Below are 17560 nucleotides of genomic sequence, written 5' to 3'. Positions count from 1 at the left end.
AAAGGTCTAGTCACAAAATCAAAGCTGTGAATTCCATAAGTGCACCTTTGTAACTTATTCACATGAACCTGTTTGGACCAATTAATGTCTTTTCAATCTCTAGAAAGAAATATGCACTTGTGATGGTGGATTACTACTCAAGGTACACATGGGTAGAGTTTATGCATTCAAAGGATGAAACTCCACACATCATTATTGAACACATCAGGAAAATTGAGAAGCAGGCTGAAGATCAAAACTGTGTAAAGAGATTGAGGAGTGATAATGACACAGAATTCAGGTATGTAATCTTAAACGATTTCTGTAAAGACATGGGTATTATTCAAGAGTTCTCAGGTGCAAGAACACCTCAGCAAAATGGGATAGTTGAAAGGAAGAATAGAACTCTAGTTAAAGCTGCTAGAAGAATGCTGCAAGATGCCAATTTGATAACAAGTTTTTGGGAAGAAGCTGTCAATATTGCATGCTACACTCAAAAGAGATATCTCTTTAACAAAAATCTTGGCAAGTCACCCTACTCAATTTTGTCAAAAAGGAAGCCTACAGTAAAGCATCTGCATGTGTTTGGAAACAAGTGCTTTGTTCTAAAAGACAACTATGAATATGTGGGAAATTTGACTCTAAAGTTTTTGAAGCAATTTTTCTAGGATATTTATTGGAAATAACTACCTACAGAGTCTATGTGCTTGAATAAAAGAAAATTATGGAAAGCACATATGTGACTTTTTATGATGACAAGTGTCCAGTCTTGGAATTCCTTGATGAGAATGAAGCTGAAGCCCTTAAGTTTAAAAATCTCAACATTGATAGTGATTCTGAAGATGAAGCTAGATCAACACAAGCAACAGAATGAATGAAGAGTCAACTGAGCAAGTGAATCATGAGAATGGAAACTCATCTCATACACCTGAATTTGATAGCACAAACTCAGGGGGAGAAATAGGAGAAAGTTCTGCAAGTTATGCCAATGGTGAAAAAAATGCAGAAAATTCAAGTCAACAAAATCACACCAGGAAATGGGATAGGAGTCACACAAGAGATGAAATTATTGGTGATCCAAACGCTGGAGTGAGGATTAGAAGTGCAACTGTAAATGAATGTCTACATATATGCTTTTAGTCACAAATTGAGCCCAAGAAAACTGAGGAAGCTCTACCTGATCTTGACTGGATATCTGCTATGCAAGAAGAGCTCCATCAATTTAAAAGAAACAAGGTTTGGAAATTGGTTCTTGCACCAAAGAACAAAAAAATAATTAGAACAAAGTGGGTGTACAGGAACAAAATGGATGAAAATGGAATTATAACAAGAAATAAAGCAAGGTTGATTGCAAAAGGCTACTCACACGAAGAAGGAATTGATTATGATGAAACTTTTTCTCCAGTTGATAAACTTGAAGCAATAAGGATCTTTCTTGCATTTGCTTCACACTCAAATTTCAAAGTATATCAAATGAATCTAAAGAGTGCATTCCTTAATGGTGAGTTGGAAGAAGAAGTTTATGTACAACAGCAGCCTGGCTTTGAAGATCCTGAATTTCCAGATTTTTTTATTAGCTTATAAAGGCTCTCTATGGATTAAAGCAAGAACCTAGAGCTTGGTATGACACATTATCAGAATTTCTGCTAAAATATGGATTCACTAGAGGAATAATTGTCAAGACTCTATTCTATAAGCAACATGGTGGTGATATGATCCTAGTTCAAATCTTTGTGGATGATATCATTTTTGGTTCTACTAATGAAAAATTATGTCAAAGATTCCCAAGACTTATGCAGAGTGAATATGAAATGAGCATGATGGGAGAATTAAATTACTTTCTTGGACTTCAAGTCAATCAAAGAAGTGATAGAATCTTCATCATCCAAACCAAGTATGTTAAAGATTTATTGAAGAATTTTAGAATGGTTGATTGTTCACTTGCATCAAAACCTATATCTACAACTACAAAGTTGGATGAAGATAAAAAAGGAAAAAGTGTAGACATTTCAGGTTATAGAGAAATGATTGGATCTTTGTTGTATTTGACTACTAGTGGACCAGACATTATATTTGCAATATATCTGTGTAGAAGATTTCAAGCCAATCCAAAGGAATCACATTTAATGATTGTGAAGAGAATTTTTTCAGATACTTAAAGGGAACACCAAACTTGGGATTGAGGTATCCTAAGGGAACTGGATTTGAAGCTGTTGGATACACAGATGCAGATTTTGTTGGACGCAGGGTTGACAGGAAGAGCACTAGTGGAAGCTGTCAATTTCTTTGACAAAGACTTGTATCCTGGTACAGTAAGAAACAACAATCTGTGTTAACTTCCACATATGAGGCTGAATACATAGATGCAGGAAGTTACTGTGCTCAAGTGCTTTGGATTAGAAATCAACTAATTGATTATGGCCTAGTGTTACACAAAATTCCAATCATGCGTGACAATACTAGTGCCATATCTATTGTTGCCAATCCAGTTAATCATTCTAGAACTAAGCATATTGATGTAAGTTGTCATTTTATTAGAGAACATGTTATAAATGGTACTATTGAGCTCATTTTTTTCCAACAGACGAATAATTAGCTGACATTTTCACTAAACATATGAACGAAGCAACTTTCACTAGACTTGTTGGTGAAATTGGAATGTTAAATTCTTCATCCTAAAAGCAAGACCTCAGCTAATTTGTTGCAGCAGATTAATTTCTGATAAATCAAAATTAATTTGATTTAATTAGAAATTAACTGGAATATGATTTATAAATATTTCAGAATTCTCTGTTTATATATTTTTCTATATTTAAAATTAACCTTGAAATTTTTCAAATTCTAAGAAAAATTATCTAACTGTTAATTTACATTTTCAATATGTGAAATTAATATAAGATAGAACTGAAAAGAACAAAAGTATATAGAGAACTGAGTTCTCGATAAGTCTAAATGACTTCTCGACAAGTCATTTTGAGAGTTCTCGATAGAGTTCTCAATAAGTCTTTTTCCTGACTTCTCGAAGGACTTCTCGACAAGCCTCATTATGACTTCTCGATAAGTCTTGTAGAGATCTCGATATATGTTTATTTATAGAGTTCTTTACAAGTATACATTTTAGACTTCTCGATAACTTAGAACTAAAATAATTTAATTTAATAAATTATTTTAGTAAAATACTTTTGACATAAAATCATTCTAATTTTGTTTTGATTTATTCAAATAAATATTGAAAAAATTCAGTCCATTCAGGAGAAATTGGGTATTTATTTGACATCTCGATAAGTTACTATCTAGTTCTCGATAAGAGTCAGGAAAATGACATCTCGATATGTATCTATTCATTCACGTGACTTTTCGATAAGCAAATTCCAACCATTACTTCTCTACAAGTCACTTATCTTTAATAAATACCCAGACATCTCGACATAATCCCTCTTTACGCTTTCGAGATCTCAATTGACCTAGTTTTTGCAAACCTCAAATGTTCTCTCTCATTTCAAACTCTTTCTCTTTCAAATCTCTTATCCACTCAAATTCAAACACTTACAATGGCATCAAACATTGTTAGAGCTTTCATCCCAAAGGAGGGCACCAACTACCCAACTTTCACAGATGCTAATCAAGCTCCTGATAGCTTCAAGAGCTTTGTCAAGTTTTTGTCTGAGACATACTTTACAAGTGCCTTAACTGCTAATCCCATTCTGTATATGGGTGTTCTCAACGAATACTGGAATTCAGCTGTGGTTAGGACAATTGTGCATGAGTCTCAGGCTGTATCTCTAGTGGTAAACTGCTCAATCCAAGGCTAACGGGTGGAGTTTAATGAGGATGATGTCAACAAGGCCCTGGGAATCCCTACTAATTGCATGGTGGAAGTACCTACCCAACAAGGCTCGCAATGCCTTTGGCCACAAGAGGTAAGGAAATTTTCTTTCCTAAGCTTATTATGTCTACTTTAAATCATAAAGTTCAAGATATACATTTACTTAATGGTATTGATAGAACCAAAATAGGCAACTGTAAACAAGTATCCAAAATATTATTTGGTTCACTAATTACAAAGAATAAGGTACCTGTAAGTTTGAGAATCACTAGATTTATGTTAGAAAGATTCAGGACTTACCCTTACCATATGCCTGGCATGAGGTCTAATGTAACATCAAGCACAGTTATGGCTCCTATTCCTGTGGAAGTACAAACACAAGAACACCAACAGGGATCTTCCATAACTGAGACCCTTTCTTCTCTACCATTAGAAGCTAGGAAACCAACCACTGCATCCTCTCAACATGGTGGAGTGAGTAAAAAGAAGAGAAAACAGGCACCCTTAACTGTTGTGAAAGAGAGTGGTGGGGACCAAATCCAACTAGAGTCTAGATTGGTCAAAAATTCAAAGAAGGTAAAGAAAACTGAGTTGACCACTCATGGAGCTACCTCTGTATCCTCCCAAAAGGATGCAGTTGTAAAAGAGGGAACTAAACAGTCTCTAAAGGCATCCTCTCAACAGGTTGTCTCTATTGAACAAAGACTCTCACTAGTGCACTTTATAAAGAGTCTGCACCACAACTTGAGCACATTCAAGTTTATGAAAGAAGAAATAAAGATGGCACACATATTGAGAGCACATCATTTGAAGCTTCCTCATCTATTCAGGGGGAGCTACCAACACTCAATCCTCAAATCTCTAATCTCATATCTCAAATTTCTTCTACTTACAATGAAACACTTGAATCTACTTCTCAAGTGTTGCCAACATCAAGTGATACAGTTCAAGAAACTGTGATCACCATCTAGGAACCACATTTAGTTGGTGAGAGGCTACATGTTGGAGTAGACCTTGATGACACTAAGAAAAACACAGGGATTTCATCAATATTTACTGAAGACCCTGTGATGGTATCAAATGCACCTTCATGTGCAAATTAATATTCACAGATTGAAAGGTTTGAGGGTAGTACTCCTAGGGGGAGCTACCTAAATCCTCTCCAATTCAATTGGAGGTTCCTCAGGTAGGGACAACTCCCCTCAAAACCTTGGATGAAATTACATTGTCAATAGAAGTTGGGAGTCAAATTGCCAATGATCCAACTATTGGCGAGGCAAGTATAGCACATTCAAGTGCCAGTTCTTTGCAAGCAGAACAAAGGTTTGAGTCCATGGTACATGACAGTAACCTGATCAACTCCCCTCCAATTTAATTGGAGGTTCCCATAATTGGTGAACAACACATTGTCATAATCGCAGTTCTAACTGTGAGTTCAACTGTGAATCCAGTCACAGGGTCACCTACTACCACAACACCCTTCACCTCAAACCGAATAGACATCCCATCTATCTCCAACCCTACTCAACAACCTGCTCAAATCATCTCTCAAAGGTTGCAAAATGCTCAATCTCAACCAATTACAATGAATGATCTCCTTGTAGACCAATTAGCCGGCCTTGCAAACATTACCTAACAATTACTCATAACTGACATGTCCAATCAGGATTATCAGGCTATCTTGTTGTCATATAAAGAAGATGTTGAAAAATAGCAGCACAAGATTGTTGATGAAGCTGAGCAAGATGGGAATGTGGATTCTTGGCTATCTGAGGATTTCAGTTTGGATATGGATGAGGTCTTGGATAGATTCAGCGAAGAATATGTCACTATCCTAGGAAGCAATTCTAAGGCTCTCAGTCCACATGAAGTATATGCTGCTATTACAAAGGTCTATAAGGCACAACTCAAAACTTTCCACCTCATTGGTAAAGCATTGGAACAGACACTGGATAGTCATCAAGACAAGATCAGGAGGTAAGTGAAAGATAAGCTTGATCAACTTGTGTCATCTCAGGTAGAGATCAAAAATAAATTTAACAAATTTGCTGGCAAATTTGATATGATTGGTATGGAGCTCAGCATCAAATACTTAAAGCAATCATTTGTGGCTCTTCATGAAGTTGTCCAAAATCAAATCACTAGCAACAATGACACAAAGGTCAAGTTGGAGCAACTTCACCAATCCAGATATGAACCCTCAGCCCTATTGATGGAGGGAATCAAAGAATCCATTCAAGCCACTTTTGGTGCTCCTCTTTCATCCAGCACACAACAACCAATCTCCACCTCAACCAATTTACAAATCCAGTCTCTACAATAACAAGTCTCCACTCTTTAAGCCTCTAATGATTCTCTTACAGCACATGTCACTGCTCTCACTACTTTAGTGCAGAGTCAACAAAATGATATAAGGTCCCTATTAGACTCCCACAAACATCTCCAAATGCAGAACTCTGTCTCTTTGGGAGCTATTATGGGTTCCTTGAAGATTCATCTACCTGCATTGCCTGAAGATGTTAGGCCAGAAATTCCTAGTCCTCTACTCCTGCCTGCTACCAAGACTAAGAGGGAGATAAAAGATATAATTCAACAATCACAGATTCAACAATCCAAAAAAGCTGGAAAATTAACATTTCACTCTGACCAAAGATCTACTCAAGTTAAAATTTCTCAAGATGTTAGTAAAGACAGACTCCAAAAAGCTGCAGAAGGACCCTGTCAAGACAAGGAGTTCAATGAGCTACTAATAGTGCTAAGAGTCTCTCTTCACAATAACTATATCACCTACAAAAGAGCTTTGGTCAACAACATCAAATTTCCGAGAGTGGTAATTGTAAATGATGGAAACTTCTTGGAGAAAAGAATAGTGTCCAATGTCAATGATTGTGGTTTAGATAGGTGTCTACATGTGTCTCTTTAAAATCTTCAACTAAGAGAGCACCGGAGTTGGATGTCATCATTGATAGAGTAAATCCATTTATTCCAGAGGACACTCAATTGCTTAATAAACTCATAAAGGCTCAGATAGCTGCTTTTCCTAAAGCCTATCTTCATCCAAGCAAAGGGGTGGCCTACATCTGTCCTCAAACCAGAAAGTGCAAATACTTCACAGTCCCCAAAATTTGTATAAGGGGTAATCTCATATTAATCATGACATTGGAAATTGATCTCAAGACAAAGAAGAAGAAGACAGATGAAGATGAGGAAGTGATAAGGATTTTGGCAAGATACTTACAAAATGCTGCAACCATATTGCCAAATACTCAATTCAACACCAAAGATGACTTGAATGATGATGATCAGAATAATTATGAGCGAAAACCTTCTGGCTCAAATCCAATACAATTTACCAAGGTAACTGGCATTAGAGTATATGAAAAAAAGAAGGATGATAGGAAGAAGGGAGATTAAAGCAGGAGGAAGAAAGGGGGGGGAGAGGAAAGTTCTAAGAAGAATGTCCAATAAATCCAAATCTCACAAACTCAAACCTCTAAACATATCCAAACACCATCTCAACTAATCTTACTTCAAAAGCCAAAATTCTTGTATAAACAAACTGCAAATACCTTACGTAAAATATCAATCAGATCCATCCATGTCACACTAAAGAAAATCACAAACCTACCTTAATTCAAGCCTCCAACCAAAATTCACTTCAAGACTGTTGGAAGAAAACCAAGGAAAATATAAGCTGGTGTTGGGGTCATCTGGAACTGTTTCAATCAAAATGACTTTCTGCCTCTAAACATGAGCATTACAGATGATGATCATTTGCAACAACTATCTGAAGAATTTGTCAAAGTATGTGTTGGCTCTTTAGAAGAAGTCAGAATCTACTATTTTGATGGCTTCTTCATTTTTTCTTAGCAGGGAAGTAATGTAAACTTTTTTAACTACAGAATTGAAGAGGGTAATTAGCTTGCTGAAGGACAAGGATACAAGTACAAGGATGTGGAAGGATGTGATGTCTGAGTGGTTGAGAGAAAGAAATGAAAGACATGCAAGATTAAAGGATGAAAAGGAATAAATGAATAGGAAGTATGCCAAGGAGATAGAGATGATTGAAAAGAGGTCAAAAGAACTCAAGGGGGTTGAGTAGAATATCAAAAGATGGATATTTCCTGAAAAATCAAGTAGGCAGATTTTCAATATTTAGAGTTGGTTATCTCAATGGTTACTCATTGGATGAATGGCTCAAGCTGGTAGAAGCCTTAAGAGAGAGAGAGAGAGAGAGAAATTACTGAAGAACTTTAATTGCTAGTAAATCTCAAGGACCTCATTAGGAAAGAACCAGGCTATGAGAAATTTACCTGATATTTATAATAGTTGAACTGATATAACTACTCAATGTATAAAAGTTTGTATTTGTTAATCTGTCAATTTTTATGTAATTGATTTTAGCTTAAGGTTAGTCTTGTTATAAGGCATGAATTTGTGTTAAGCAATCTTCTCACAAATTGGGGGAGATTGTTATGCAAGACATGTCTGTATAATAACAAGACTAAGTCAAATTGACAATCATGAGATTTAGTTGTTTGATAATCAATTTTTTATTCTGTATTGTATTTCCTGAGTCTATAAAATGGTTAGAAGATTAGACTGGGGGATTTTTCTGTGAACGGATTCAAGCTAAAGAATAAACTCTGGAAGAAGATCAAGCCATGATCATGACTCAGAGAAAAGATGTAGAAGCTTGGAGTTGAATAAAAATGTTCTATGAAAAATGTCCTAAGTCAAGATATAGACAAGTCACATATCAAGTTATATCGAGAAGTCATTCGAGAAGTCCAGAATGACTTATTGAGAAGTCCAAAATGGCTTATAGAGAAGTCTCAAAGATATTGACAAGTCAAATGAAGATGTAGAGAACTGGAGATATCGATAAGTCATTTCTACATGTAGAGAACTCAGAGATATCGACAAGTCAAATGAAGATGTGAAGAATTGGAGATATTGACACATCAATTTCTCATTAGAGATCTTAGAGAAATCGACAAGTCAAAATATGTATATAGAGATCTCAGAGATATCGATTAGTCATTTCTACACGTAAAGATCTCAAAAATATCGACAAGTCATTTCACATGCAAAGATTAAGAGACCTCGACAAACCAAATATACCTAAAGAGAACTCAGAGATCTCGATAAGTCATTATACTTATCGAGATGTCATTTCTCTATAGAACAAACTGGAAATCTCGATATGCCTATCAAATATAGAATGCATACAAGTTCAAGATTCAAGACTATCCATAAAATTGAAAAGTCTACAAAGTAGTTGGGAGAATACAAGATCAAGGGCCAAGATTAACTGGACAAAGGATGGTCACAGACCTGCAAGATTCTGCACAGATTTGCTAAGCTAGAAATGGAAATAGAAAAAGATTGCTTTAGAAAGTAGTTTAGTACATTTTAGTGCAAGTCTTGTAAACCTGTGCTGCTAGTGTATAAAGCATGCACTAGTCTTTAGTTTAGTATAAACAAAACAGATTCATATTTTTTTATATTCTCTCAAGGAATAAGCTGAGTTCTTATATTTTTGAGAACACGTAATTTGTAGCAAGACAAACTTAATTAATACAAATTAAGTGAGTTTTGAAATATTATGCTTGTTGATTTATTTCTGTTAACACAATATCTCTACAATTATAAACTACTTTGTTCACATAATAACCAAACAAGTTTAAAAAGGCTAAAAATCCAAGAAACACATTCACCCCCCTCTGTATTGCATTCAATATCTAACATCAGTATTCTCCTTTGATTAGATCTTACTTCCTCTGTACCCTCACACAGAATTTCAATTTTCTCCCAAATCTGTTTGGCTGTGTCACAGTTGATAATATTATTGTACATAACATTGTCAAGTGACTCTAGTAGTATTAGTTATAGGCTACTGTCCAGAGAAACCTTTTCCTTTTCAGGGTCTGTGTATTTTGAGGGGTCATTAGGGACAAAAAGGGCGGGTATGACCATGTCTCCATCAGTAGAATCAGCAACCCTTTCCATGGGAATAAAGGGTCAATTCTTGAGAATGTGAATGTACATAAGGTTGTCTATCCTTATGAACAACATCATCTTTTTCTTCCATAGTGTATATTTGATTTTACCAAAGGCTGGTATCTTGATACTTCTTATCTTTTGTGCGCTCATTCTTTCAAGATCTTTATATATTTACTTTTAGATTTTGCTCTGATACCACTTGTTAGATATTGAATGCAACACGGAGGGGGGTGAATGTGTTTCTTTGATTTTAATCCCTTTTCAAATTGTTTAGATTGTAGGTGAACAAAGCAGTTAAGATATTGTAGAGATATTGTGTTTACAGAATTAATCAACAAGCACAATATTTTCAAAAATCACTAAATTTGTATTAATTAAGTTATGCTTGATACAAATTCGGTGTTCTTAAGAAAATAAGTAATCGTCTTGTATCTTGAGAGAATACAAGAAAATCTAGATATGTTTGTTACTTGTGAACTAAGGACTCGTGTATTCTTAATAGACTAGCAGCACGGGTTTACAAGACTTGCACTAAAATGTACTAAACTACTTTCTAAAGCAACCTTATTCTATTTCCATTTCTAGCTTAGCAAATATGTGCAGAATCTTGCAGGTATGTGCCACCCTTTGTCCAGTTAATCTTGGCCCTTAATCTTGTATTCTTTCAGCTTTGTAGATTTTCAATCTATTGAATAGATCATTTGTTGACTGATAATCTTGAATATTAAATCTTGAACTTGTCTACATTCTGAATTTGAGAAGTTTGTCAAGATCTCCAGTTTGTTCTATAGAGAAGTGACATTTTGATAAGTATAATAACTTATCAAGATCTCTGAGTTCTCTATAGGTATACTTGACTTGTCAAGGTTTTTAGATCCTTGCATGTGAAATGACATGTTGATATGTCTGAGATCTCTACATGTAGAAATGACTTGTTGATATCTCTGAGATCTCTATATACTCATTTTGACTTATCGATATCTCTGAGATCTCTATATGAAAAATTGACTTGTCGATATCTCCAATTCTTCACATCTTCATTTGACTTGTCGATCTCCAATTCTCTATATCTTCATTTGACTTGTCGATATCTCTGAGACTTCTTTATAAGCCATTTTGGACTTATCTACAAGTCATTATGGATTTTTCAAATGACTTCTCGATATAACTTGATCTGTGACTTGTCGATATCTTGACTTAGAATATTTTTCATAGAACAACTTTATTCAACTCCAAGCTTTTACATCTTTTCTTTGAGGCATGATCATGACTTGATCTTCTTCCAGAGTTTATTCCTTAGCTTGAATCTGTTCACAGAAAAATCCCCCAGTCTAATCTTCTAACCATTTTACAGACTCAAGAAATACAATACAGAATACAAAATTGATTATCAAACATCTTAATTTTAGGACTGTGAATATGACTTAGTCATGTTATTGTACATGCATGTCTTGCACAACAATGATTAGTTATATTTTGAAAAATAATATTTTATCTTTATTTCAAGTTATTATATATAGAATATTTTATTTTGATATAGTAACATATGTTGTGGCATTTGGCTACAGTTCTGTAGAGCTTCAATAATTATGACCATTGTTAAGAGTTTGGCTATATTTTTAACTAATAGGAATGTACCATTGGAGTGCATAATTTTTTTACAAAATCTTTATAATTGATATATCTAGTACTAGCATAAAATCCGTGCGGTGCATGGATTATTTTTAATAATTATTATAAATATAAGCATATATGTATAAGTTAGTGATATTTCAGTTTTAAATATAATGTATGATTAAAATTTATAATTATATTGATATTTAAAGGTGTGTTTACAAAAATAATTATGTTTTAATTAAAAGCTAAATTTTAGCTCAGATCATCATTAGTTTGTCAATGGTAAAAAATTCATGTTAACCCAGATAAAGTACATATTATTTTATTTTGGATGTTCTAATTATCATAAATCAATTGTGTAATTTTTAGCGCGGATGAATAATAATATATTTATTTATTTTAGTCCTACACTATTACACGACTAAGGAATCATCTCCATTTTCATTTTATTATTAAAATAGTATGCATATTATAAAAATTAAAGAAAACCTGTAATTGTATAAACCAAACATTATACATACAAATCAACTATCAAACTTTAGTATTTTGGCTATTAGGATCGGATCCTAATTATCACAATATTCTAAGATGAATTAGTTAGTTTTTAATTTTATTTTAACCCGGACCAATAATATAAGAGTTATCTTTAGTTTAAATTTAATATTGATTTTAGATTAGATTAGTAATATACATTAATTTTTTAGCCCCATATCCATTATATCTATCAGATTTATCTAATTACAATTAGTCTATTTTTAAATTTTATTTTAACTCTTGGTGAATATTATTTTATTTTAAATCGAATAAATGACATAATTTATTTTGTTTTAACATAATGATATTATATCGATCAACGATTTACCTTTCAAATTTTAATTTTATTTTAGCCCGGTACAATAATATATATATTTTTAGTCAGATCAGTAGTATTTATTATTTTGTTTTAGCATGAGTGGCATCAAATCTTTGTTTTAACTTCATGCATGTTATATCAACTAAATATGACTAATTATACTTAGTTATTTTATATATTTTAGCCCAGTGTGAATATTATTTTGTTTTAGACCGAATGGATAATATGTATTATTTTGTTTTATTCTGATGACATTATATCGACCATACGAATTTTCTTTCAGAATTTGTTAAGAGAAAGCTTCTACTGTCCGAGTCAGAATTAGATGATGAGGACAATGTTGCCTTATCATCCAAATTCAACAAGATAAATCTTGATTCTACTCAGATACCAATTGTATTATCAACCGATGAAGGCATAACAAATGCTGATATTGTAACTACTGAATCAAGCCCAAGACCAAGGAAGAAGAAGTTGGTCAAGACTTACTTTGCTCAATAAAAGCTGAAGATCAAACATGAAATAGCAAAGGAGGGACATGATACATTTATGTCAGCACAACCAAATACTGATGCTCAGAAAAATATAATTGTTGATGCACCTGTCACAATTTCTGACTCTCCAATGAAGCTCAAGAGAAGAGTGACCGAAGTCACTCATGATCAAATAGAGAAGATAGCAAAGAGGCTGTAGAAACAAGGAACGTTTCATGGGTCAAGCACACAAGAACCTGCTTCTTAAAGGGGTGCAACAACTACTATAAACTCTGATCCAGTCCCACAAGAACCTACACCTCCAAGTGGTATAGCAGACATTACAGATATGGAACCTCTTGCTACTAATTCCATAAAAGAATGGAATGAAGCAGTTGTAGCTAAACTCCATAAACAAGTCTCACAAGTAAAAGATTTCTGCATGAGTTTTGATCCTTAAAGATTTAAGAAGACAACTGGCTTACAACTTGGAGCTGAACAGGAGTCTGATACTGACAATGAGGAGAGGAGTACACAAGAACTTGGGTTTTAAAGTAATCCAGCAACTCCTGAATCTCTAGCCACACAAGAACCACTACCTCAAGTGGTAGTGCAGGCTTGACTCCTAGTACAATCATTTTGGCACTTGATACTGAAGGAAGGATACATCCAACTTCAACATCTACTGAAATCATTTCAGTTCAACCTTTGGATGCTATCTTAGAAGTTGATCCTTTAGAAGTACAAGGTATAAATACTGACTTTTCTTTATCAGCATTTAATTTTAATACTGATACTATTATGTCAATTTTTACCAGTATTTTAAATCCTGATGGTATGATCATGTCTAGTCTTTTACAAAAGGGTACTCGTAGTCATGTTACCACATACATCTCTTCTCAACCACCTCTTAATTCTGTAGGACAAAATATTCCAAGCCTTTCATGTAAGTATGAAAGAAAAGATTTAGAGAAAAACAGAATTAAAGAGATGCATGATTCTTACATGGAAAAAGGATAGGTAGATGAGTATCGGGATTTAGTAAATTCTTGTGAGGAAACTCTGACTACTGAAAGTCATGAGATGAGTGGAGTGAGAAGTAGTGAGACTACTTTAAAAGAAAATAGATATTTAAGTGGTTCTTTCATTGATTTTGCAGGTGCTCAGAGTCATAAAGAAACAGTTGTTGATCCACAGCCTGTAGACCCACAATTAAACTCTGATGCACCAAATGCTGAATATTTCCCTGCAGGCCTAAGTACTAATACTTTCTTGCAGTCCACTCATATTTCTATTCCATCCACTATTACTCTCCCTGTTCTTACTATTGATTAAGCTCAAGAACAGTCCACTCAACATGAAGCCACAATTCCTGAATCACCATAACACTCTAGTGGTATTGAAGTTCTGGAAATAAAGACTGATGTTCTAGTTCATATGACTATAATTCTTGAAGATGTAGAGCTAAATGTTGATGGTATGGCAGTTCCTGAAGTAGCTGGATCTCATACTGCTCTAATTCCTGACTTCATTTTAAATGCTGATGCTGAAGATAAAGTAGCACAGTTAGTGAATGAACCAATTGCTGATGAAGAATTTGTTCATGATAGTGAGTCTGATGATGGAGAAGATATTGATGTCTCTAATATTAATGTAGAATTAGATCCTGATGAGGATATTTATGAAATATTATTTCCTGAAGGCATTACAGAAAGGGATAAGAAAATGAAGTTAGATGAGTTAGAAGCTAAAAATATCAAAGAGTTTTTTGATGCAGAATAGAAATCTAAATGAAAGGATTTTAAACATCCTATTTTTATTGTTAATGCTTCTCAACATTTGGAGACAGCTGAGAAGCACATTTCAAATCCTGACATTCTTTCTCATCTTCAAGCTTTGGCATTACTGATCAAATCAGTTCAGACTACCCAGACTAATGCAAACTCCCAAATTGATAAACGCAAGGATGATTTTTTTGAAGCTAAACTTACCTATGGACTTGAGCTGCAAAATCAGTTAAAGCCTATCATTTCCAGAAAAGACAAAATTGAATCGAATCAGGCTAAGTTGGAAGCTACTCAACAGAAAATGTTGGATGAGGTACAACAATCTATGGAGCTCATAGTTTCACTCTTGCTTGGTGATGATGTCAAAAAGGGGGAGAAAGTATAAAAATCTAAATGCAAGCATCTCTAACTAAAAGATGCTGATGACAAAGATGATGGTCCTGATAGAGGAAGTAAAGAGAAAGGAGGCAAGGAGATTATTGGGAAGAAAGGTGGAGAACTAGTTGGACTTAGTGGTACTTCTACAACCACTAGCCAATATAGGAAAGGTGGAGAGATAGGGAGAAGTTGAAGTCAACAAAAATTGACTGTGACTACAAAGCAAATACTGACAGTCACAAATGATGATGAAGATCAAGGTATTCTGGAGATAGAAGCTGGTGCTGAGTGATAAGTGGATTTTATATCCACTTGGAATGCTTTATTACAAGCTTAAATTGGTGTTTTGGACTCAAGTTGTTGGTATTTTGATGTGTTTTTGTGTTATTGCATTTCAGGTATCAGTTAAATGAAGAAAAGAGCTTTTAAAGGAAATATGATGAAAAGTGATCAGAATTGGAAGCCAAGGCCATTGTCAAGTTGCAGAGAATCTCGTTATCTTCGCGTGGGCAGTTGAATCGCCTAATTCTGACGAGTAGAACTCAAGTTATGGCCAAAACAAGATTCATCAGAATATTTTCCCAGTCAGTAGCTGAGCGCCCGCTCAGAGAGTTGAGCGCCCGCTCAGGAGAGCTGAGCGGCCGCTGAGGGCGCGGCTGGTCGCTGATTTTGCTGAAAAAGCCTTTTTGAGTGGAATTTGACGATTTTAAGGGTCCAGGTCCACTAGGGGCTTATATATACTTAAAAAAAGGGTTTTCATCATCCGGGAAGATTGGGATACCAAGGAGAAGACCTAGAAGCACAGAACAACTCCGAAAAAGAAGACCTTGTTTTCAACTTGTGATTCTTTGAATTAGTTGTAACTTTGGATGCTCGTTTTCATTCTTGTTGAACCTAGATCTCGTTTATTCGTACTTTAATTATTATTCAGTTTATTAAGACCTTGTTTATACCATGCTTTCATTGGAACCCATGGTGACGATGAGTTCGATTATGGGCTAATCGTTGTCATGGGGTTCTAGCGGATTTAATTATGGATTTTAATAGTTAATTTGTTTCGATATCTTGGTGTGTGGTGATTGATTGATATCCTAGTATTGGTTGTGCTTATTCATCTTATGTGCGTAGCTAACATATAAGATAGCGTGTTAATCTCTATTGAAGTGACAGTGAATATAGAGGTTTAGAACTTGCCATGCTAGCATAGGTTCATGTATGTATATGCATGATTCGTAGGTAACTCTAACCGTTTTACTTGCCCTATGTAATCAAGATAGATAACTTATGCTTAAACCGTTATGTTGTCAAATTCTATAGACATATAGGGTCTCAATATAATTGGTGCCTATTCAGCTTCTATCTCTTTTGTGGATGTCTGGTAGAATGGTAATCGTGCAACGAAAGTTGGCGTTTATCAGTTTCGTGTTATCTGATTAGTGTCATCACCATCACATGTTAAGGTTAAGAACGAAAAGGCTATTGAATGAAGTAGTAATGAAGTTAGAATCCCATGTTTGTCATATATAGTAATTCAACCTCAATTCTCTTAGTTAATGTTATTTAGTATAATCTCTTAGTTTAATAAAAACCCAATTTGTTATTTGTCTTAGCATTGAGCGATAACCATACATTGTTGCATAGGTGCATAAATTAAACTTAATCTAAACCAGTCTCTGTGAGAACGAATCTGATTTATATCTTATACTACTTGCGAACGCGTATACTTGTGTGAATATTAGCGCGTGTTTTCGCCCTAACAAGTTTTTGGCGCCACTGCCGGGGACTCGGTGTTAATTTTTAGTTTATGTGCTTGTCATCAGTGGTCGTTAAAGTTCACTGACTCGGATTTTTTTACTTTTACAGTTTATTTGTTTGTGTTTCAGGTACTCATTACAATGGGAGATCCAGCAGCATGAACGAAAGCCTTGATGGATTTTTCTCAACCCAAGATCAATGACATTCAATATAGCATTGTCCGGCCAGCTATCACAGCTAATACCTTTGAGATCAAGCCTGACATAATTCAATGGGTGCAGAATTCAATCCAGTTTGGGGGTTCTTCAACGGAAGATCCCAATATGCACATTAGGGATTTCATTGAGATCTGCGACACCTTCAAGTTCAACGGTATTTCTGAAGATGCTGTGAAGCTGAGACTGTTCCCATTCTCTCTGAGGGACAAGGCTAAGAGCTGGTTACACTCTCTACCAGCTGGTTCGATTACTACTTGGGAGGATCTTGCTCAGAAATTCCTTACTAAATTCTTCCCTATGGCGAAGACAGCTGCAATGAGGTACGCTATTACTCAATTTGTGCAGCAAACGGGAGAATCGCTATGTGAAGCTTGGGAGCACTACAAGGAGATGCTTAGGAAGTGTCCTCATCATGGAATTCCTGATTGGATGATCATCACTTATTTTTATAATGGGTTGGGAGCACAGTCCAGACCCATGCTCGATGCAGCATCAGGCGAAGCATTATGGGCAAAGAGCTATAAGGAAGCTTATGATCTAATTGAACTGATGGATGCTAATGAATATCAGTATCCAACCCAGAGATGTCCACAGGGCAAGGTAGCAGGAGTACTTGAGGTGGATACAGCTACGGCTATCACTGCTCAACTAAAGGCGTTGTCTATGAA

General features: G+C 35.0%; 1 non-coding gene across 1 annotated transcript; it reads right to left on the bottom strand.

The window, feature by feature from the left end:
* Positions 1 to 17204: 17204 nt before the first annotated feature.
* LOC141694967 (small nucleolar RNA R71) lies at positions 17205 to 17311 on the bottom strand. The gene has a single exon (XR_012564244.1). It is a non-coding gene; the product is annotated as a small nucleolar RNA R71 (small nucleolar RNA).
* Positions 17312 to 17560: the final 249 nt, after the last annotated feature.

The sequence above is a fragment of the Apium graveolens genome, chromosome 10 (assembly GCF_009905375.1).
Source record: "Apium graveolens cultivar Ventura chromosome 10, ASM990537v1, whole genome shotgun sequence".
NCBI classification, from domain to species: Eukaryota; Viridiplantae; Streptophyta; class Magnoliopsida; order Apiales; family Apiaceae; genus Apium; species Apium graveolens.
This window is presented reverse-complemented; position numbering and strand designations above follow the sequence as displayed.